The 22609-nt window shown below is 43.1% G+C and overlaps 1 long non-coding RNA gene across 3 annotated transcripts; it reads right to left on the reverse strand.

Moving 5' to 3' along the window:
- Window positions 1–197: 197 nt before the first annotated feature.
- On the reverse strand, window positions 198–20193 carry LOC148120962 (uncharacterized). 3 transcript variants are annotated; one of them, XR_015738682.1, is made up of 4 exons: window positions 20035–20193; window positions 18810–18942; window positions 16995–17153; window positions 198–748 (listed from the first exon to the last, which is right to left on the reverse strand). It is a non-coding gene; the product is annotated as an uncharacterized LOC148120962 (long non-coding RNA). The 3 variants fall into 3 exon arrangements; XR_015738683.1 differs by lacking the exon at window positions 18810–18942 and adding an exon at window positions 18975–19061; XR_015738684.1 differs by lacking the exon at window positions 18810–18942.
- Between the last annotated feature and the right edge of the window lie 2416 nt (window positions 20194–22609).

A 22609-nucleotide genomic window follows, 5' to 3' on the forward strand; every position in this document is an offset into this window, starting at 1 on the left:
ACAGGAACCTTCTTTCTAGCATATGACTTCAGGGCTCCCTTTACTGTCTATGTTGGATTCACGGATATGGGATGGGCCAGGTGGTATGGCAAGAATTTTGCTGAACTTTCCAACCTTCTTATGAGTCCTAGAAAGGAGAAGGGAGTTTCAGAATGAGTCTGATTCTGGGTGAAACACAAAAGCACAGGAAACTGTCACATGGGGCTACACGCTTGATTTCATTTCTGCTCCTTAGTGGCAGAAAACACTGGACACAGTTTCAGAAGACACAGCACAAACCAACCAAATAATTCCTCCTATCGAGGAATTATTTTGACCCAGGTTAAAATTGGCAGCTCCTGCATCTACCAGTTATGCGATTATTTTCTCAGCAGAGTTGACCAGAACCTGTTGGAAAGGACTCACCAGCTCATAACTAGGAGATGCTTCATAGCAAATACAGCTTGCATTTTCCTGGATTTATGCCATTCAGAACCAAGGAAGAAACCCTGAAGACCACAGTGCACACCTATTTACATCTGTCTGCTGAATTCTAGCTTGCACGTGAATCTGACTTCTAAGGATGATACTGGTGGTGGATGGTGGTTGTTGGATGCTTGCCAAGATTCAGAGTACCCTGCTTCACTCGGTGTCTGTCAGATCACATCCTAAGGCTACGTTTGCTTCTGGTGACCAGTTGGAGGGGCTGTTGGCCTTTGTGGACAGGAAGACTGAGGGCTGGCAAGGGAAGGAGTCTGCAAGTCACAACCTGTAAAAACAGAAGATGATGGAACTGTTTGGTGAGAAGAGAAGAGTGCCGCCAGAGTTTGTTCAGCCCGTGGTCCAGATGTCGCTGGTGAGCACACAGTTATGTAGCCAGAGTCAGAAGTCTACAGCTCCAAAAAGGACTTAGGCGGACCACAGGGTAGAGCAGAGATATAGCACATAAGAGGCTTATGTCCTATCCCTAGCCTTGAAAAATAAATAATAAAAACATTGCTAAAGCTAAAAGAGAAAGAAAAACAAACACTGAATCTAACTTCAGCCATGTGTAACAATCACCAAAGAAGGACTCTGGCATTTGTGGTTACGTGAGATGTGCCTTGGTCACTTCAAGAAATTTAGTCTTTCAATTGTATGTAAGCATTCTTACGTCTGTTTTCCGTTTGGTCCACCCAGTTTCTTGGCTAAGAAATATGTGCCTCTTTGACCAAATGCAACCTGGAAGGTCCTTGGGTCTGAAACCCTGGTGTATATGCACAGTTTCCAGGAATGGTTAACTGTTCTGGCCCCTTCTTCCCACACACTTTCTTTGTTCTCTTTTTGCACCTTCCTCAAAGTAGCCACTGAGTAGAGACTGAGCTGAAACTCAGTCGATGAGAAACAGCCATGACCCCTTGCCTTGGCCCAAAGGTTGTCGGGGGTGCTTGCTCTCCACCTCTTGGTTACCTTTCTGGTAGAAGCAAAGTTCGCTCTGTGGAGATATCTAAATTTGAGTGCTTATCTGTTGACTTGGGACTCCAGAATTTTCTAAATACCAATTGTTTACTTTGTTCCTTTTCTCAGATTACTTCCCTGACCTAAACTTCAATAATTTGCTAGATGAGGATTTAAGGATTATAGTGAGATAGTACACACGTAAAACACAGCAGGGGACCTGATACAGGCTCATTAATCACTAACTATGGTTCTTGTTCCTGTTAGTCATTAAGACTATAACAAGGGTCAGGGATATAGCTCAGTTTACAGAGTGCTTAGTGGAGCACACAAAGCCCTGCAGATTATCTCCTGCACTGCCCAAATGCAGAGATGTAGACATGGCAGAGGTGTAGACATGAATCTCAGCAATTGGGAAGTGGAGGTAGAAGGGCCAAGAGTTCAAGGTTCATCTTCAGCTACATATCCAGCTAGAGCTCACCCTGGGCTACAGAAGTTCACAAAGTACTATATAGTTTAATGAGAGTCTTGATGTTTCAAGAGTTCTCAAAGTATTTTTGCTATGTGTCATGAACAAAGGTAGGAAACAAAGAATCTAGAAAGGTCTGGAACAAGAAGATGGCGTCACTTTATGAAGTACATTTCTGTATCCTTCTCTAGGTATCTGCCTTCTTTAATGATAGTTCCTTCTTTGTGTTCCTTTTTTCTTTCCTATTGTCCTTGTCTCCAAGTCCTACTTAGGCAACTGCTGGACCAGGCTTAGCAGTCTGCTCACACGTAACCATCTAAAATTTCTCAATCGCAAAAATGTATGACTTTTTAATAAGCTACTACTTCATGCCATATTAAAAATGACTGACCAGGGGGCCTTTGGTTGTAATCTCCGTGGTATTACGGCCCCTGATTCTTGTTTTGTGCTGATTCCTCGAAGCCATAAAAGTGTCAGATTCTGAGTATGGGGTAGATAGGTTGATAGACGGACAGATGGATGGACGTGTGGGTGGGTTGGAGGATGCCTGGATGGGAGATTGGTGACTGAATAGAAGGATGGATGGGTGATTGATAGATGGGAGGATGAGTGGATAGATGTGTGAGTGAATGGGAGGATGGATGGATCAATGGATGAATCGATCAATGGATGGGGAAGTCAGCATAGGGATTGCAGTCCACATGCAGGAACATCTCGGCCACTTCATTCAACAGCTGACTCTTTGTTTTTGGGACCTCTACCACTGACTGCATGGCCTCAACTCTTACTTCCTGTAGTCAGCAGCTCTTTGCAACTTCAGGGAGCCCAGATGCTCATCAGACACGTCTTTTAGCGTGGACTTACAAAAACCTCACATAGCGTAATAGAGACTTTGGCAAGCACCCTCTTTAAATAAAGGGAATTACAATTCAAGGAGGATTTTTCAGGCATCAGAGCCCACAAAGAAAAACCAGGCTAATTTTGTGCCTCACTAATTCAAGTTTCTTTTGCTGTGTAGTTGTGGGGGATATAGCATGGCAGATGTGTTCAGGATTTTCATGTTTCATTAAGAAGTAGATTTTGCACATCAGTAGTTATGTGGGAGAGGAGATATAAACCACGCTAGGACTAAATATCTAGCAGTCACACTTTTTGAATATAAAAAGACTGCACAACCACATTTATTTTCACTTTAAGAAATGCTATGGAGGCAAATTATTGTCTCTTTAGTTCCACGACTGTTTTAAGTTAAACTTGGAGAACTACGAATCCATTTACTTGAATCAAGTATTAAAAAGGATATGATTCTAGGCAGCAATTAAGGCTTAAATGCCATCATTTAATTTCTCCCTGGAAAGCATTTGTTTGCCATCCTATGACTGAGACGTTAAATTGGCCACATCTGGAGACAAACCAAAGACAATGCTGTATCAAACCTCATTTGCAGAGGGCACATCTGCTTCCAGAAGGGAAAAAAATACAAAAAGTAAAAGCAGCCAAAGAGAAATTAAATACCCATAACAAATGTGAGGAGGTGGGTGATAAGTTGCTACCATGGAGCGCTGTGGGATTAATTTGCACCCCACCTGTAGGTATGGCCCTGTCTTTATGATGGCTCTTACCTGAGCTGAGAATTCGAGAGAGAGAGAGAGAGAGAGAGAGAGAGAGAGAGAGAGAGAGAGAGAGAGAGAGATGCAATTTCCTGCCAGAACCGTAGGTCACTCTGTCACTTTGTGGAAACGTTGTTACCTTTTCATCATCCTGTCCCTCAGAGACCTTCACAGTAGCCATTCATGAGGAAAGCCTAGAAGCCATGCATGTGTGACATGAGACTGGTCTGCTCTTGTGGCTACCACTGAGTGGACCAGGCTAGACACTGACTGACGGCTGCCAGTTAGATTTTCTTGCTCAGGTTCCCAACCTTGAGATCTTGTTCAGGTTGGTATGTTTGCTTCAACTTCGTGAAGTTTGGGAACTTTGTAGCTTCAGGGAAGCTTTGTTCCATTAAGGGCTCAGGGATGCAGCAAGAGTGAAAGATGGGAAAAGATGCCCACACAGACCCAAGAGGGTTTCTGCTAGAATTGCTAAGGTCAGAGCCTGTGCCCTAGCAGCCAATGAACCAGGCTGGTTCATCCACCCTTAGTGGGCCAAATAAAGAGACTAATCATAGTGAAAACCAGAGAAAGAAGATGTATTTAATGTGGCCACTTTGAGATGATGAAGAAAGAGGTCAGTTATCCCAGGTCCATCCCTGGGCTCCTGACATAAGTTTATGTTTTAATAGACGGCAAGAGACATGTGTGGCTGAGCAATACAGGACATGGTCCATGTGGTCCTGCTCCATCATTGTTTTAGATACAGTCTCTCCTGAAAGGTGGTCTGACCAGTTGTCAGAACAGTGTGAAATCTCCCCCTCTGGCTGCACAAGGCTTCAGGGGGAAGCTCCTGTTTCTCAGTTTGAAGAGACTTAGCATCTTGTCTATTAATGACTTTCCAAATCTTCAAGCCAGGGGCCCTTCTTCAGGCTTTTTACACTAGGTAGAAACAATGGCAGGGAGAAAAAAACATGCCACCATATTGTTCTCTTACCACTGCCCCTACCCTATACCCAACTGGTGTCCTCTAGAGAAATGAAACATGGAGAAACCAGGTGACCTTGGGGTTTGAAGACAAAGCCAGTTCCAGTAAGCAGTGTGCTTCCATGATCGCATTTCAGTGTTCGCTAAGCTAAAATGGCCATGTCCTGCTAATAGATGGCGGTGTCTGTGCCTTTTAAACCGGTGGGAGAAATTTCTCTCTTAATTAGACAACAGCTCCTCCATAGCCCAGAAGGATTGAATTGTATTAACTTCACATTACTAGCAAAATTAATGAGCCATTGATTAACTTTCTATCCCTCTCCGGAATCAAGAAGGAGATTCCTTGGGTCAGGATGTCTGAAGAGATGACTGTATCGTGATGGCCCGAGCAGAGACGCAACCTCAGCATCTGAGATGAATCAACAGGGCAGAGCAAAAGCAGAGTCCACAGCGGCTGCTCAGCACCGTGACCCAATGTCTCCTCCTTCAGCATACCTTCTCTGCTTTGCCAGCCCCAAGCTGGGGATGAGGTCATCCTTCTGTTCCTGAAATTGTGTGTGGAAGTCACTCCCTTCAGTCTCCCTACCTTACACATCTTTATTCTATAACAACCAAAATACGGGCAGATTAAAAGCTCAATAACTCTTCCTAGATTAATCAGAGAAGTAAGATCAAAGGACAAACAGCTGCCCTCAGAAGCACACCGCGCATGCCTCCACGGCCAGTATGAGTAAGAGATTGCTGGAGCACCAGAGTGGGCAAGTGTGAGAGTCAGCCTCTGTGGGGGCACGCAGTCACAGGGCCACTGGAGGGAACTGTACCTGTAATAGTTGCACGGGTGCTCCGAGGGAATGCTGAGGGAAAAATCAGCCAGAGCTCAGGGGCAGGGCAGATGGTTAGAATGTGGTCACTTTGCAACACACATGTGGCTTGCCTTCCCATCAAGGTCTGCTCTGTGGAGAAATTCTCTAAACTATCTTTCCAGAGGCCAGCCAAGCTAGGCGGAGGGAAATACACAGCTCAGGCCAGCTTTTGCTACCTTGTCCTGCCTAAAAGAAGGGGGATTGCTGAGGAGTACCAGGGATACTCAGAGTCTAGGAGTGCAGGCCCAAACAACAATGAATCCTGACCACCATAGGGATTTGAGCAGCATCTTCTGGCCTCACACCTTCCTATTCTCACCACATCACAGACCCCTCTTTATCTGCACTGTACCAAGATTCTAAACAAATAAAAATAAATGAAGCAAAAGGCAAAAACAAAACAAAAATCAGTTTGCAAAGAATAATTCAAACTTCAAAACAAGAGCCAGATATGCTGGGGTTGCTAGGATTGCTCGGTCAGGAACTTAGGGCCATCGTGGCTAACACACTAAGGGCATTATGGGAACAGCTTGAAATCTTGCAAAGATGGATGAATAAAGTGAGCAGAAAAATTGGAGTTCTGAGAAGCATTCAAAAACAAAGACTAAAGACCATGGTTTTCAAAAGAACAGACCATCCAAGAACGATGAGAGTTCTAGAATAGCTATTATGTATGACTAATAGGAATTCAAAGTAGAGGGAACAAATAAGCAGAACTAGCAGTTAAAAATAATTAATATCCACCGCAATTTAATGCTGGATACCATACCCCAGATTTAGGAGCCCAAACAATATCAGCCTGACTGAACTAACCCCAAAAGTAATCTACATATAATCCAATTTCAGATAATCAAAAACAAGGACAAACATTGAGAGGGCCCAGAGGGAGGAATTTAAATACCTTGCATGTAAATGAACAGAGGCAAAAATTATGTAATTATATTCTGAGTAGCTGTGCTAGCAAAGGAGAGAACACTAACATAAATGAGGTTCTGAGTAAGACAGATTATTCCACTGACTGAGAACTCTACCCACGAAAAGTAAAGACTTGTTCAAACAAACCAAGTTAGGGAAATCTATGCTTGACTGTGTACACCCAGGAACTGGTACGTGGTTCATCCACACAAAACAAAAGGAAGGGCTGTGAAGAGTGGATGAGCGAATGCAATAGAAGAGCTGTTTGGACTTTTAAGTTGCTGTTAATGGAAGCCAGAATATTTGGCAAGCTCGCCAAGTGATCTACCATTGATCTACATCCTTAGCCTCTTAATTATTTACTGATACCAGAAATATTAGTCCCTATGAAAACACTAATCATTATCTATTATCTACTCCAGGTTGAAGCCAAGAGTACTTCTATATCTAACCCACAAGGCCAGCATTGCCCTAAGAACAAAGCCAGGTGAAGAAAGCATTACAAGAAAAGGAAGCTACAGGCCATAGACATTCATGAACACAGGTACAAATATCCTCAAGAGAATATTAGACAATTAAATACAGAAATACACAAAATAATGACATACTAAGATGAAATAGGACTTATTCCGCATCTATAAGACTGCTATAACAGTTAAAAATGAATTACTATAACGCACTATGTCAACAGTCTAAACATGGAAAAGAAATCGCATGACTGAATCAATTGCAACTGAGAAAGAGTTCGCAAGGCATAACAGCCACTCATGGAAAGACTCTTAGCAGATTAGGAATAAGTAAGAATTCTCTACCAATGGCATCTGAAAAATGCTACCTGCCCTCATGGGTGACATTCAAGAACTGGAATCTTCCTGGCTGAGGTTGGAAGTAAAGTAATGATGCCTTATTTAGCATTTCTTGTAACAGCGTACTGGACGTACCAACTCAGAAAGACATGGAAAGGAAATAACGTATATGTACTAGAAAGAAGAAATGAAATGAACTTTGTATATGTCATGCCCCTGTATTAAATCAAAAAGTATCAACATCTCCTGGAATTAATAAGAGTGAGCGTAAGTTTCCAAGATAGCAGAATACATAATACAGCTTTCCCACACACTATCAATAAAGCAGCAGAACTTGAAAGCAATGACACACTGCTATTTATGTTGATACTCTGAAAGTGAAATAACTAGGTATAAATCTAACAAAATATACATAATAGATATATGGGTAAAACTACAAAACTGACCAAAAAATACCAAAGAATTAAATCAGTGAATGAAGGAGAAACAGTTCATCATCAGACAGCAAGGGTGACACCGTTAGTATTCTGGAAGTTTATATGGAGAGGTAGATGGCTCAGACCAGCTGATTCAGTCCTGAAAGATGATGGGAAGAACTGATAGTAGTCAGTGCCTGGGCTTACTGTAAAACAGCAGCCATCAAGCCAACAGAATATTAGCTAAAGAAGAGACACAACATTAATGGAACAGAGGGATCAAAAATTACCACGGGAGTATAGTGTCCTGGTATCATTTCTGCTGCTGGGACAAAATATCCTGGATGTGACGGTTATTCTTAGTTGTCAACTTAACTATGTCTGGAATGAACTAAAACCCAAAGGACTGGCACATCTATGATGGATTGTTTTCTTTATTAAATCATTTGACGTGGGGAGACAGTTTTTTCACTATTAAAATGTCCATCTATCATGTATGTTCCCCATCCTTACACAGTCCAGGATTCCCCTGCCTAGGGAATGATGTCACCCACTATAGGCTGAGGTTTTTTTCACATCAATTCATTCACTTAGCCACTCACACATGTGCCCACAGGCCAAGTGAATGCGGACAATCCCTCAGTGAGACTCTCTGCCCACATGATTCTAGTTAGACAAAACTAACCAGTAACTGATCTCTGAAAAAAAAAGAGCAAAGAAATACAAAAAAAAATTATCAAATCTGCTCTGAGAAATATGATGCCAAGATAATTGGAAAATAAGCGACCAACTGATAAAAAATGCTTTCAGAGGACAGATGCTGAATCTCTACCAAAATTCACCTTATCCTTTCAACTTCCTTTAACTGGAGTCCATCCTGTAAGTTTGAACCAAATTCTTGGGTCAGCCTCATCACCCCTCCTTATGCTTGCTCTCTGTATCTCATTAGCAGGGAGTCTTCCCCCAGCTTTAGTCTGCACTCAAAACTGTATTAACCCTGTCCCCATGTCCCTCTGTGTGAGTCACTGTGTTCACTGCAGGAGCCTCCTGACATGCCTGCCCATTTCTGTTTCTGAACCATTGCAATCCTCCCGATGCAGAAGCAGGGTGTTTCTCTGTAGATGAAATTCAGGGCCACCTTGTTCCCTCTGCTTCAGCCCCCTGTCCACTTTCCTGTCTATGAGCATCATGGTCAAGCCTCTCACCTTATCATCTGCTGGAAGCACTCTGTGGCTGTCATGCTTTCCCCTAGAAATGAACACAATCACGCTCTTCATTCCTACCAATACTTGATGTCTTATCTTGATGATAGCTCAAGAGAAAGTACCCAGAGCTTCCTATTCATATGCTGCCGTACAGTGTCCTGGCCCTAATATCCCTTATTCTCTTGTAATTATCAGTTTCTCACATGCTGTATGTGTTTGTTGAGGCTCTTCAGGGAAACAGAGCTGATACATTGCATATTTATACGCGGGATCTCTTTACTTGCTCATTGTGTCACCAAGACATGACAGTTCCACGGTGTCTGTCAACAAGCTGGAGAGCCAAGGAGTTCAACAGCAGCTTAGTACCATGAGTGAAAGCCTCAGAGCAAAACGCCCATGATGTCTTCCGTACATCCAACAGCCTGAGACCCTCCCATTACCCCCACTTCCGGGAGCTTCCTGCACAAGTCTGATAGCCAAAGAACCTAGTCTTGATAGCCAGGGCTGAAACAAGATCAAACACAAGCTCATGGCAAAAGAAGGTTGGGGAGTGTACAGGGAGGAGTAGTTACTTTTCTTTTGCTGTGGCAAAATATCTAACAAAACAAACTAAAGGAGAGAAGAGTTTATTTTGACGCACACTGGGAGGTACAGTCTTTCATGGTATAGAAGGCATGCCGGCAGGAAATGGGGCAGCCAGTCAGGAAGCAGAGAGATGAATTTAGGAACTCAGTTCGTTTTCTCCTTTTCCTTCAGTTCAGGACCTCAGCCCACGGAATGCTGCTATCGACACACCGAGTGAGTCCTTTCACCTCAATTAACTCAGTCTAGAAACTCTCCCACGCATGCCCCTATGTTTGTTTCCGTGATGATTCTAAACCTCATCAAACTGGCACTGAGATTATCTACCACAAATAATTTCTCCTTGACCCTGCTTTTTCCTTCCATCCTGGCCCTCAGACCAATGGGGAGTGTTACTCAAAACCAGAATTGATGCTCCTCACTTGACTTGCTGACCTCACACTAGTGGCAGCAGCCTCATAAGCATGCCCAGAAGTAAGCTTCACCAGGCTTCTAGGTCTCCCTCAGGCTGGCAAGAGAGCGCCCTAATTATCCATCCCATCATGTATCTGTGCATTACCTCTTTCGTTCTCTCCCCCTATACCCATGAACACTTATGCATGCAGGCATGCAAGTTTAGTGAGAACAGGCGATTGTCTTCTCTGTAGGCTGGCTTATCCCAAGCACCGAGCACAATGCTCAGCATCTATGCCTGAAAGAGATTCACTGATTACACCGTTGATTCATTGAGAAGATACTGCTGAATGAACCATCTACCATGCTAACTACTAAGGCATCTCTCGGCTCAGGAGGTCTTTTCATAAGTTCGGTATGCACTCACTAAATAAGCTTCTCATAGCCAGCAGGAACAGAAGAGAATCTGCACCCGATATATACGGAAGTTTATGAATGAGATAGTCCTGGTTCTACCGGAACTCTAGAGGATAGAGGAAGGGCATTGAAAATGTCCATTGTCACTTCGGTGGGAGTGATTGGGGTAGGGGGGCAGTCATATGTCATCTAAACAAAGGGAAAGAAAAATATTAGTAATCATCGTTTTGAAATATTGTTATAAATAGAAAGAAGTCATGTATAATAATTGGTTCTACGTAATGTTTAATACACATATATGCTGTGTCATATTCACATCACAGTAGAAGGTCAGTCTGTTTCTCTCCCCAAACCTCATTTCTTGCTGGTGAACCTTCTACATCCCTTCCTTCGAGCTTTTGTAAGTGCACAGTGTGGAACAGTTGTCTGTAGTCACAATGCTGGGCAGTTACACGCGACACCTTCCTGCCCCTGTTTGACTGTGACTTAGTACCCACTGATCAGCTTCCCCTGTTCATTTCATTCCACTCTGCCCCTGGCCTCTGGCCTTTCAACTTATAGAGCCCAATGTTTTTAGATCCCACACAAGACTGAGATGAGATGGCACTTGTCTTTCTGTCTCTGGCGCAGTTCACTTACTGAGATTCGGTTCCATTCATCCACATAAGTTGTTGCATATAGCTAGAAAATAGACCTGGGGTCTGGAGAAAAAGACAGCACGTCCCAGTATTCCCAGGTATTCCAACAGAGCAAAAAAAGTTTTACTTCTATGCACAGGTGCCTAGTTATATCAATTCAGCAAGCAATCATACCCAACGAGGTTTCCTTTTTTGTTTTTATTCCCACCTAACCATTGGGAGCAAGTTTGTCCTTGCACCTACAGGCATCCAGGAAAAACAGGAATGTTAAGCACGCAGGGGTGTCTCTTCATTGGGGGAGATAAAATAAAATGCCTGCCTTCCATCCAGAAAGCTGAGAATGGATGTTATTAACTAACTCGTGACTTTCTTACTGTCCCTGACAGCAAATCTTACCCACCTTTGACAGACTTCACCCAAATTCCCCAGAACGATTATCCTAGACTCTCCCTCTATAGACTTTGTCTTTAGTTTCCAGAGTTGATAAAGCCTATCCTTAGGGGAAGCATTAGTGTATTTTATGTACTGCCGCCCCTATGCTATCTTGATCAGAGGCCACATTAGATCCTAGACCCATTAACTATGAAACTCACTTGCGGTCACATGTAAAAAAGTTTCTAGGTAGCCGCACCATAAGCTTTATTGTGTACCTGGAATCGAAATGATGGTTCCCTAGAAACCAGGAGGCTTTTTCCCAAATTGTACTGTGTTTTAAATATGCTGACAGTGAACCAGCTTTAGACTCCCTGAAGTCTGATCCAAGCTGATGAAGTCAGTTTGAACCGAGTTTTCATTCTTGTCTCTTGGCAGATCATTGTCTGCATTGACATATGTAGGGTCCCCCTCGCCTAACACCAAGGAGCCTTTGCTCACACTGCATGCTCAGAGCTTGGCCTTATAAGCCTACGCAATTGGCTACTTGGAAGCAACACAACTGATAAGCAGAACGAAGTTTTGAATGTAACCTTGAGTATATATTTGGGTTTCAAGAGACACTAATTCTGGCAGAATTTTAATTCCTGTCAAGTGGCTTCTTTGCTATTCTTTTAAATGGAGCTGTGTCTTATTGAACCCCTTGGTGGAAAACACAGTACATTTCCCATGAGATGACAGGATTTCACTTCTTATATGGCCGAAGAGTATCCTACTGTGCGCATGTACCACATTTTCTTTATCTGATCATGGGTTGATAGACAACTTGACTGTGTCCAGGTCTTGACGAACATGAATAGTGCTGTAATGAGCACGAGAATGTAGATGACTCCTGGACACGGTGACTTCATTTCTTTTGGATATACAGCCAGTAGTGAGACAACCATGGCCTCGATATAGAAATAGTACAAACTGAGTCACTTCTGCCCTTCTCTTCATCTCACTGACTGCCTGCTCCGTTTCATTTGCAAGTTTAGTACGTTTAGCAAGCACTCACAGGAATCTGAGCTTAAGCTGATGTCCAAAGAAAAGACAAAAAGATATGACTCTTTACCTGTTAAAGACCAGGCCAAGGGATAAAGTGCTTTGCTGGGCCCAGAAATCCCCCAAAAATCTTTTCTCATTAAAAATGAGAAATCTTGTTAAATATATTTTCTGTGCTTTTGTAGCGTAGCAGGATACCAGATTAACAACAACAACAACAACAACAAAAAAGGCAGTACAGTATCATCTGTACACAGGTGATAAAAGGGCCAAGAAAGAAATCAGAGAAACATCACCTTTCACAATAGCCACAAATACCGTAAGCTATCTTGGAGTAACTCTAACCAAACAAGTGGAAGACTTGTATGACAAGAACTTTAATCTTTGAAGAAAGAAATTGAAGAAAACACCAGAAAGTGGAAAGATCTCCCATACTCTTGGGTAGGTAGAATTAACATAGTAAAAATGGCAAGTTTACCAAAAGCAATCTACAGATGCAATGCAATGCCCATCAAAATCTCAGCAAAATTCTTCACAGACCTTGAAAGAACAGTCCTTCATATGGAAAAGCAAAAAACCCAGGATAGCCAAAACAATCCTGTATAATAAAAGAACTTTAGAAGGCATCGCAATTCTTGACTTCAAACTCTACTACAGAGCTACAGTACTGAAAACAGCCTGGTATTGGCATAAAAACAGACAGGAGAACCAGTGGAACTGAATCGAATATCCGGATATTAATTCACACTCTTTTGAACACCTGATTTTTGACAAAGAAGCTAAAAATAGCAAATGCAAAAAAATTAGAAATCTTTAAGGCAGCATTTTCTTCAGCCTAGATTTCAGTGCAGAGCAGAGAGAGGTCCCAGATTCCCTGCTCCACAGGAAAGATTAGCCTGTCTCAGATAACTTTACATATGTTCTGGCCTTTGTGCATAGTTTTCTATAAAATATAACACAGTCGAATAAATCTATTTTCCTTTTCCATTTTGTGCTCCCTAACTTCTTTGTAATGCAGGGAAGCTGAGGCAGGCAGCAGGCTTATGAGCCTAAGTGCCCAGTAACAGTGCAATCAAAGGAGCATACTGTGACCAGGGTCTAGTCCGGGACTCCCCTCTGTTCCCTATCCCTGTGATCTCTCTCAGAAGAATTCAGGAGAGACACACAGAGTTAACTTAGGCACTCTCAAGGGAGGAGACTGGATGAGGTCAGAGGGACCACCCACCATAGAACTCAGTAATCTCACAGGGTAACAGTGAATATTGTCAGACACTGTGCTGATAGGCATTTTTATGGAGGCTTTATTTCTTAAACTCCCTAGATAAGGGTCTCTTTCCTACCCAGGGGACTGTCAGAGCCATTTGGATTAACTCTTAAGGGAAGGGACAAAGACATGTCTTGTTCTTTACCAGAAACTTTGGCTAAATAGTAGTCTTATGACTTCGGGAATAGTTTATGACTTTCTTCTCCCAAGGCAGAAGTGGGACTCAGGGCTCATTGTTTGGGACAGTATCAAAATCCTGTAGTTTAGCTCCTTGACTTTACAGGTTGCAGCAGGTGAGAGAGCAGAGAAGATGACCTGTAAACCTGACACGACTGTCTAGCTACCATGCAATACCTGGACCATAAGTTGTACTTTACTTTTTGGCAGAGTCTCCATACAGAGTTGCCTAATCACTGTATCAATTCATCTTGAAAAGTAGTCTAAACAGATGGGAGCGAAGGAAGGAAGGAAGGAAGGAAGGAAGGAAGGAAGGAAGGAAGGAAGGAAGGAAGGGGGATTTATTCAAGAATTGGAAATAGGCTGTAAGGAAAATCCTGTGGCAACCAAAGCCAGAGTCCTGTGATACCATCACCCTCAAAGTGGAGAACTGAGGATTACAAGTTCAAGGTCAACCTTGGTTACCTAAAAAGTCCTTCCTACAAAAAGGCAAACAAACAACCACAACATAGTGCATGTGAAGCTTTGATTTCAGATTCTGCAGCATTGTGGTAAAGACTGGAACAGATATAAGGAAGCAGATTTCATATCCTTAAGGAGCATTCGAGATTTGGTATTTCAAATCTATATGTTCTGTCGCAATTTGCAGTCCACATGTGGTGGATTCTGCAACGTTATTATGGACACAATGACAGTTGGTACAGTACTCAGATGCTGACATGTGGAGGGCCATAAGATTGCGATTTCTGATCCCTAATTTGTCAAACATCCACATTCAATCTGGTCGTAACATCTGTTATAATTGATCCCAAAGGGGAGGCCATTTACATTCCCACATGCCAGAGCAATCTGCATGTAGGATGTTTTCTCTTTTTCTTTGAAGTCCTTCACATAGCTCTATGCTTCTATTCTCGTCATGCTCCTGTCTGTAAGTCCTGCTCTCTTCTCTTTCCTGTCCTTCTCCACCTACCCTTGTTACCTGAATCTCCCCATCACTTTATCATCACCACCACCATCACCATCAATATCATCACTGTCATCATGACCAACATCATCACCATCACCATCATTATCACAACCATAATCATCATCATTATTATCAACATCACCAGGGTCATCTTCATCCCTGCCACCATTACCACGTCACCATGATCATCTTCACCATCCCTGCCTTCATTCCAAACACCTTTTCTCTCTTGTAGACTTTGCATGCACACTCCATGGTGTTCTATGGAGAAACTTGTAGTACCAAACACCAGGAAGGAGATGGACTTTAGTAAACAAGGGAGCAGCGATGAGCCATCTTCAGTTTATATGGACATAAGTGTGTTTTTATGTGTTGTCCGTGTTAGAAGGCTTTTTGAGGACATATCTTTTAAAACAGGAAAGATGCAGTAATTATAAGGGGGAAGCCACACATTAGATCATGGAGCACCTGGGAAACTCTCTTATAAATGAGCAAGATTCCAGTGTGCACAAAGGAAGTGAAAAGAGGATAGGAGCTGTCTTCAAGTTCAGAGGACCAAGGACTACACCAGAGTTCACACTGGATTTCTCTGGTAATGGATCCTGGTTTAGACACATGCCTTGCAGGGCAGCAATTTTCAAGGATGCTCACAGACAGTCCTGTGTTTGTTGATATCTCTAGAGATGGTCACATTCAGATCCAACAAACATTTATTATGGGCAGACTGTGGACCAGGCACATCACCTATATTTCCATAAATATTTTATTTTTACAGAGACCCTGGGAGTCTCTGTTTGGACAGATAGTCTTCTAGTTCCTTTCTTTCTTTACCTGGTGTGCATGTGGTGTGCATGCATGTGTGTGTGTAATGTTTACAGTTGATATGTGAAATGAACATACACATTTGTGAAGATGTTTATGCCCATGTATGTACCTGAAGACTAGAGAAAGACATCTAGTGTCCTACTCAGTCCCTCTCTGCCTTATTCACTGAAGATAGGGTCTCTCACTGAACCTGGAGCTAGGATGACAGTTAAAGAGCAGAGCAATCCTCCTGTCTCATCCCTATACAGTTTTGGGATTACTGACACCCACAGTGATGTACCATTTTTTTATTTGAGTGCTAGGATTTGAACCCAGGCCCTCATGGTTGTATGGCATGCACTCTTTTCTACTACCTTAATTAGGGTTTCTCTTGCTGTGAAGAAGAAACCATGGCCACAGCCAATCTTATAAAGGAAAACATTTCATTGGGGTTAACTTACAATCCAGAGGTTTAGTCCATTATCATCCTGGCAGAAAGCATGGCGGCATGCAAGCAGACATGTTGCTGAAGAGGCAGCTGAGAGTTCTATATCTGGGTGTGTAGGCAGCAGGAAGTAAACATCACACTACACCAGGCTTGAGCATCTGAGACCACAAAGATCACCCCTACAGTGACGACCCTCCTCCAACAAGGCCGTACCTCCTAATACTGCTGTTCCCTGGGAGCCAAGCATTCAAACAAGAGTGTCTGGGGATCATTCCCATGCAAACCACCTCAACAACTGAGCCACGTGCCCAGGCCCAGCTTCTCCTTCCAAGCGTCTCTAGTACCTATCAGGGACCAAGCCTGAGTCTCTCACACCAAGCTGTGCAGATGTCACCACTGCACTCAGGTCCTAAGTAGTAGGACAAGTTTGGAATCTCATCCCACAGGCAGGAGGTGCCGCAGCAAGTGAGGGGACATGCCTCACCCGTCCTGGATTGTCTTTTTCTATTCCCTTTTCCTCCTTGCCCTAACTTTTAAATCCTTCGCTACACTGTCCTACAGCCTCCAAATGCGCTCTTTCATTTTTCTGCTTGTACTTTTTTCTTTTTTCATTTTTTTTATCAAAAAATGTACTTTTCATTTTACATTACTCCAGTTCCCCCTCCTTCCCCTTCTTCCACACCCTTCCCCACTCCCTTCCCCACTCCCTTTCCTCATCCATTCTTTAGAGGGGTCAAGGCCTTCCTTGGGTAGTCAACAAGGTCTGGCATACCAACAGAAACCCCAAGAGCTGGGGTGGGGAAGTGGTTCGGTTGGTAGCTTGCTTGCTGTACAGAAGTATGAGGACCTGAGTTTGATTTACAGACTTCTGTGTGAACCCATGTGAGAAAAAAAAAACTAGAAGGCAGGAATGGTGGGTGGTGTGTGTTTATTACCCCAGTGCTGGGGAGGCTAACATGGGTGAATTCCAGGGGCTAGCTAGCCAACACTCAATCATACTTGATCTTAAAAAAATGCAGCACTGAGAAACAATACACAGAGTTTCCTCTGTCCTTCACAAATTTGCACACAGGCATGTTAACCTGTGTGTGTGTGCATGCGTGTGCACACACCAACACACACACACACACATTCTCATCCATATATGAACAAGCCTTCCCCCAATTAAAATCCCCAGTAGCCAGCATTGTATGTCTTCCTAGAGCCACATGAATCTTACCTGCTTCAGAAGCAAGTTGATGGTAGAGTCCATATCTTCTGCCCTCCTGGACATTCTATATTTATTCTTTGGCATAAACACAGCACAAAATATCTGCTGAATGCTCCTTGGTGTTCTAGTTCGATTTAGGTCAACCTGACATACGGAGCCCAGAGTGACCTGAGGAGGAAGTCTGCATTGAAGGACTGTCTCGATCAAATCGGCCTATGGTTATGTCCTATGGGATTCTTTTGATTATTCATTGATGTAAAAAACCCAGCCCATTGTGGGTGGAACCATTCCCCAGATAATAAGACCCAGATAATAAGACACTAGGCTGTGTAAAAAAAAAAAAAAAAAAAAAAAAAAAAAAAAAAAAAAAAGCTAGCCAAGCATGAATCTGTGAACAAGCCAGTAAGCATCCTCCATGGCTCCTGCTGTACTTCTTAGCCATGATGTGTGCTCCTGGGTCAGAGGTGGCATTGTGTAGAACAGCAAGCAGGCCTAACTGATTCCTGCCTAACTTCCCTCGCTGAAACTGACGATCTGGGGTCTGGAAGTGCAAGCTGAATAGCTCCTTTCCTTCCCTAAGGTGCTTTCGGTAAGAGGGCTTTATCACAGCAACAGAGAGGAAATGAGAACAATTTGTGGGTCACACAGATTCGGCCCTGGATTGTTCACCTTCCACAGTGAAGTTAGATTGACTAGATATTTATCTCACTTTCTCTCGAAAGATGAGCTTCCTATCCCCTCTCACTTTCTCCAGTACACAGATCTGTGTAGCATGCACGATATGAACTCATAACCCTGTAGGCACCATAATCTCACTGAAATTTGTGTTGTCCTGGACACTTGATGGCCTCTGTTCATAGACTGAAGTGAATGCCGAGCAAGCCGTGGAGACTTCCCACACTACATCATTCTTTGTTCTTGCTGAAGGTGCAGCCATTACATGTGCATAAGACCTCTGGTGCAACGGTGTTACCTTAGTTATGCGCTCTGCTCCATGACTATATAAAATAATTATGAAATGAAAGAAAATAGAGCAGGGGGCTGTAAACGTGGTTAAGAGCACGGGCTGCTCTTCCAAAGGATGCGAGTTCAAGTCCCCCAAATGGGTTATTCAGATTTAGAGTATGGGGAATTGACCATACATATTACATATCACAGTTACATATGTGATGGTGGGAGATCTTAACGATAGACACATCACATACATCCAGAGATCTGCTTAGAAGCTTCTGCCCCCACAGACTCTGGGACCCCAGGGTGCTCATTCCTGCCATGCAGCTGCAGCTGGAGGTAGTATAAAAAAAAGACTGCCCTTGTTTTCCTAACCTTCTTCCTCCCCATCCCCTCCCCTCCCAGCTCCTCCTCTACCCTCCCTTCTCCTTTTCTCCTCTGCTCTCCTCCCTTCTTCCCCACCCCCTTGTCTTTCCCTCCCTCTCACCTTTTTTTAATCCGGTTCCCATCCCCTCCCACCTCCCTTCTCCCCACTTCTTCACTTCTTCTCCTGCTTCCCCCTCCCATCTCCTTTCATTTTCTTCTTTCCCCCCCTCCCCTCTCTCCCTCCTCCATTCCTCCCTTCTCAGCCTTTCACATTTCCTCTCACCCCCCTTTCTCTCTGCACCAGTCTTCCTGTATATTCCAGGCCAATCCCAAGTTCACAACCTGCTGGCTGATTTATTTGCCTGCACTGCACTATCTGATTAGTCCCTCTTTCTTAAATTTCTTCTCCCACATCAATGATTTCCCAAGCTGGCTTCATGTTAAAATGGCCAGAGTGCTTTAATTTATAACATTAAATAAATAAAGATAAAATTGAAGGCCACACACTTAGGTTCTTTGTCCAGAGATTTTGACTGTCATTATATTTTCTTCAGAAGGCACTAAGATTCCAGTTTGTGGGACACTGTAACTTGGCCCAGCGCCACAGATCATGTTTCTATGGGTACTGGTTTAGGAGCCCCTGAAGAATACAAAGAAAATGAAAACACATACCCAAGTAAGATGTGCAGAACTGTCCAATGTAATTCATGACCCAAATCTCGGTGTCTTAGACATGTCATCCTACATTGTCAAGGGAGCCTTGAAAACAATGGAATGACAGAGACCACTCTCCTGTGGCTACACCCCATCTGAGCAGCCCCTCCCTCCTGTGATGAATAGCTTCAATTTCCCAAAGTCAGCACTGCTAATACCACTACATCATATCTGCACAACCTACTTTAAACACTACCATGGTTGTCCTAAGCAGACTCAGCCCTTTCCCGAAAGAAGCTGGCTTTCTTGCCTCCTCCTATGGGGCTTATTCTGAAATAAACTTGTCTCTGCCATGGAGGCTTCTTCGTTTTTTTTCTTCTTTCACAGGCTCCCATTTTAATTTTGCTGACAATTCACCTGGATTAGCTACTTTTCTCACTCCTGTAACAAGAAACCTGACAACAGCAACTCATGGGAGATTTACTGTGGCTCACATTTGGAGGGCACAGTCTGTGATGGTGGGGACATCACAGTAGCAGGAGCATGAAGGGACTGGCTGCATCACATCCACAGTCAGGAAGCAGAGAGGGAGGAACGCTGCTGCTGTGGCTCAGTTCACCCTCGACTTTGTATGCTGTCGGGGACCCCATCCCAGAGGATTTATTGCCTGCATGTAAGATGAGACCTAGACAGTTCCTAACAGACATTCACAGAGGCTAGCCTAGCCTAAATAGTCCTTCATAGGCACGCAATCAGCTTTGTTTCTATGGCAATATTAAAACTCATCGAACTGACGATCAAAAGTAACCATCACAACATTTATGACTGCCTTTCTCTAAAACTGCCTTCCATTCTGTAGTGTTCATGATGGCGTTCCCTGAACGACAAGCACTCTTTCTTCATAGTGCCCTGTGTTCTCCAGTGCATGAGTGGGGACACACACCCTCAGCTAGGAAATGCGGGGCTCTGTAATCCCTGAAACCATTCTTCTGACCACTGCTTAGAGCTTAAGACATATCCCATGGCTTCAAATGTGTGGTTCCCACCCTCAGGATCTCACACACAAAATAACACTTACATGGCCCATGCCTACACAGTGAAATGAGGCATTGAGAAATTCTTTCAATTAGTGTCTAATTAGCTCTGAGCTGCTGGCAGATAAAACGGTGTAGATTTTATGGCAATAGGTATCATAGTTTACAATGCTAACTCTACAGAAGTCGGCAGTTCCAAAGGGGAGTTGGCTACGGAATTCATCTCTGACTGAATCCAAATCTATACTTAGCCTCACCCCAGATCTCAGCACCTCCTTCTGGATGAAGAACTGCCTTTGTAGACTAGGTGTTGAAGTTTTATAATGTAGATGGCTAAAATAAATAACCAAGTAAAGAAGGAGAGAAAAACTGCTTTTGGCTCTTCAGACGGCTTCACTGAACTTCCTGGGAACATGGAGTAAACCATGTGACCTGTGAATCTGTAAAGACTTTACAGTCTCCTGCCAAATGTATGTTGATGCCCTAACACACAAAGCCACAGTGTCTAGGAATGGGGCCTTTGGAGTTAATTACATTTAAACAATGCCTTCATGATGGGGTTGGTATCTTTGCAAGAAGAGACTCCAGGGCATTGCCTCGCTCTCTTTCTCTCTCAGACCAAGCAGGAGAGAGAGAGACAGAGAGAGAGACAGAGGGAGAGACAGAGAGAGACAGAGAGAGAGACAGAGAGACAGAGACAGTTATCTTCAAGCCAAGGAAAGTGCCCTTATCAGGGCCCAACCATGCTGCCAACACCTGTGCCTCACTTCCTTTCCTGAGGGAGTTAGAAATTAGAACACTGTTGCTGAAAGGCCTACTGTCTATGGCATTTTGATGAAGCAAAGAATTAAAGGAAGAATGAGAAAGATCAGAAAAGGAGGTGAGGCTTATAACATAAGCTAAGAAAATCTGCATTTAGTGGCTGCACTCTGTCATTCACATGCACTATAGGAACAGAGCCCAGAGAAACCACTAAGAGAACAACCAAATAAATATAATAGTAAGTCACAGAAATAGATAGGCAACTCTAGGCTCTTGCCTATCGAGTGCACATTGTCAAGTCCCATCCCAGCACCAAATACACACACACCTACATGCACACCCTAGAGATTATCAATATGAAATTATAAAAGAAGTTCAGGATTTGGCAAAGAAAATAGAAACAAATAAAAACAACCTAATCAGAGAAAAAAATCAATAAAACTAAATGCATCACATCAATAAGTATGTTAAACGAAAATAAACTGATTATGCTAATTTTAAGAAGATATTTTATGGTGGTCACGAGGTAGTCCTCTGTAAGCCATGAATCTTGAGTTCTTATCTGAAAGAAAGCCATTGTTGATATGATCTGAGCAGACAGCCAGAGGTAGGAAATACATCATCCCCGCAGTACTGAGCTGCAAGGAGGAGTCTCTATTAATATCAGATAAAGCATGCATTCATGACGGAGTTACCAGACAAAGGCAGGGACAACATGCACTGATTACAGTGTTAATCCACCCAGGCACCAAAGAGACAACACACATTGATAAAAGTATTTGAATTCATTGCAGATGTATCCAAACCACAAAGTGGCCAAACGCCTGGGACGAAAACGGAAAGGAAAGGAGAAATAGATAAATCTACAATTACGCTGAAAACTTTTATGGTCTTTCTCAACAGCTGATAGAACAACAAGACAGAAAGTCAATAAGGATATAGAATTGCCCAACAGCAGCATCCGTCAGTAGGATCTAGTCAATATTTGCCAAATGCTCCATCCAACAGCAGCAGAGTTCACATTCTGTTCAAGACCCCCAAAACATGAACAAAAGAGGCCAAATCCTGGGCCATAAAACAAGCCTTGGCAAGTTCAGACAAATTGAAATAACTACAGTCCACTTCAATTTGAACTTATCAACAGAGGCAGCTACACCACCTTAAGCAGCATGCGAAGAGAACCCAGGAGTCCAAACAATTGCCTTAAGAAAATTTTAAAAACCCATTGAATAAAATGAAATGAAATGGTATCAAAATTTGTGAGTTATATCTGAAAATATAGCCAACAGGGATATGTATAAAATCAAGCATGAATTGATTTCTTTTATTATTTATTTATTTGTATGTGCATTTGTATGTGTGCATGTGCAGTTGCTGAAAGAGACCAGAAGAAGGGCATCATATACCCTGGAGCTAGAGTAACAGGTGTTTGGGAGCCGCCTGTTGTGTGCGCTTGGAACTGCGCCCACATCCCCCAGAAGGTCAGGATCACTATTAACTGCTGAGTCATTCTTCCAGCCACTTACATGTACATATGTGAGAGAAAGGCTCAATGGGCAATCTAAGCACGGCTTAGGAAAGTACTAAAAGCAGAAAAAAACAATGCCAAGAGGAGCAGAATTATGGAAACTGGAAAGCACAGACAACAACGAATTGAAACCATACAGAGTACCTATGCCTTAGTGACCATTAGATAATAACACAAGGGCACGTGGTGGTGGTGGCACACACCTTTAATCCCAGCACTCAGGAGGCAGAGGCAGGAGGATCTCTGTGATCTTGAGGCCAGCACAAGTACTAGTTCCAGGACAGCTAGAATTGTTACACAGAGAAACGCTGTCTCAAAAAACAAACTAA

The sequence above is a fragment of the Myodes glareolus genome, chromosome 9 (assembly GCF_982192425.1).
Source record: "Myodes glareolus chromosome 9, mMyoGla1.1, whole genome shotgun sequence".
Lineage (NCBI taxonomy): Eukaryota > Metazoa > Chordata > Mammalia > Rodentia > Cricetidae > Myodes > Myodes glareolus.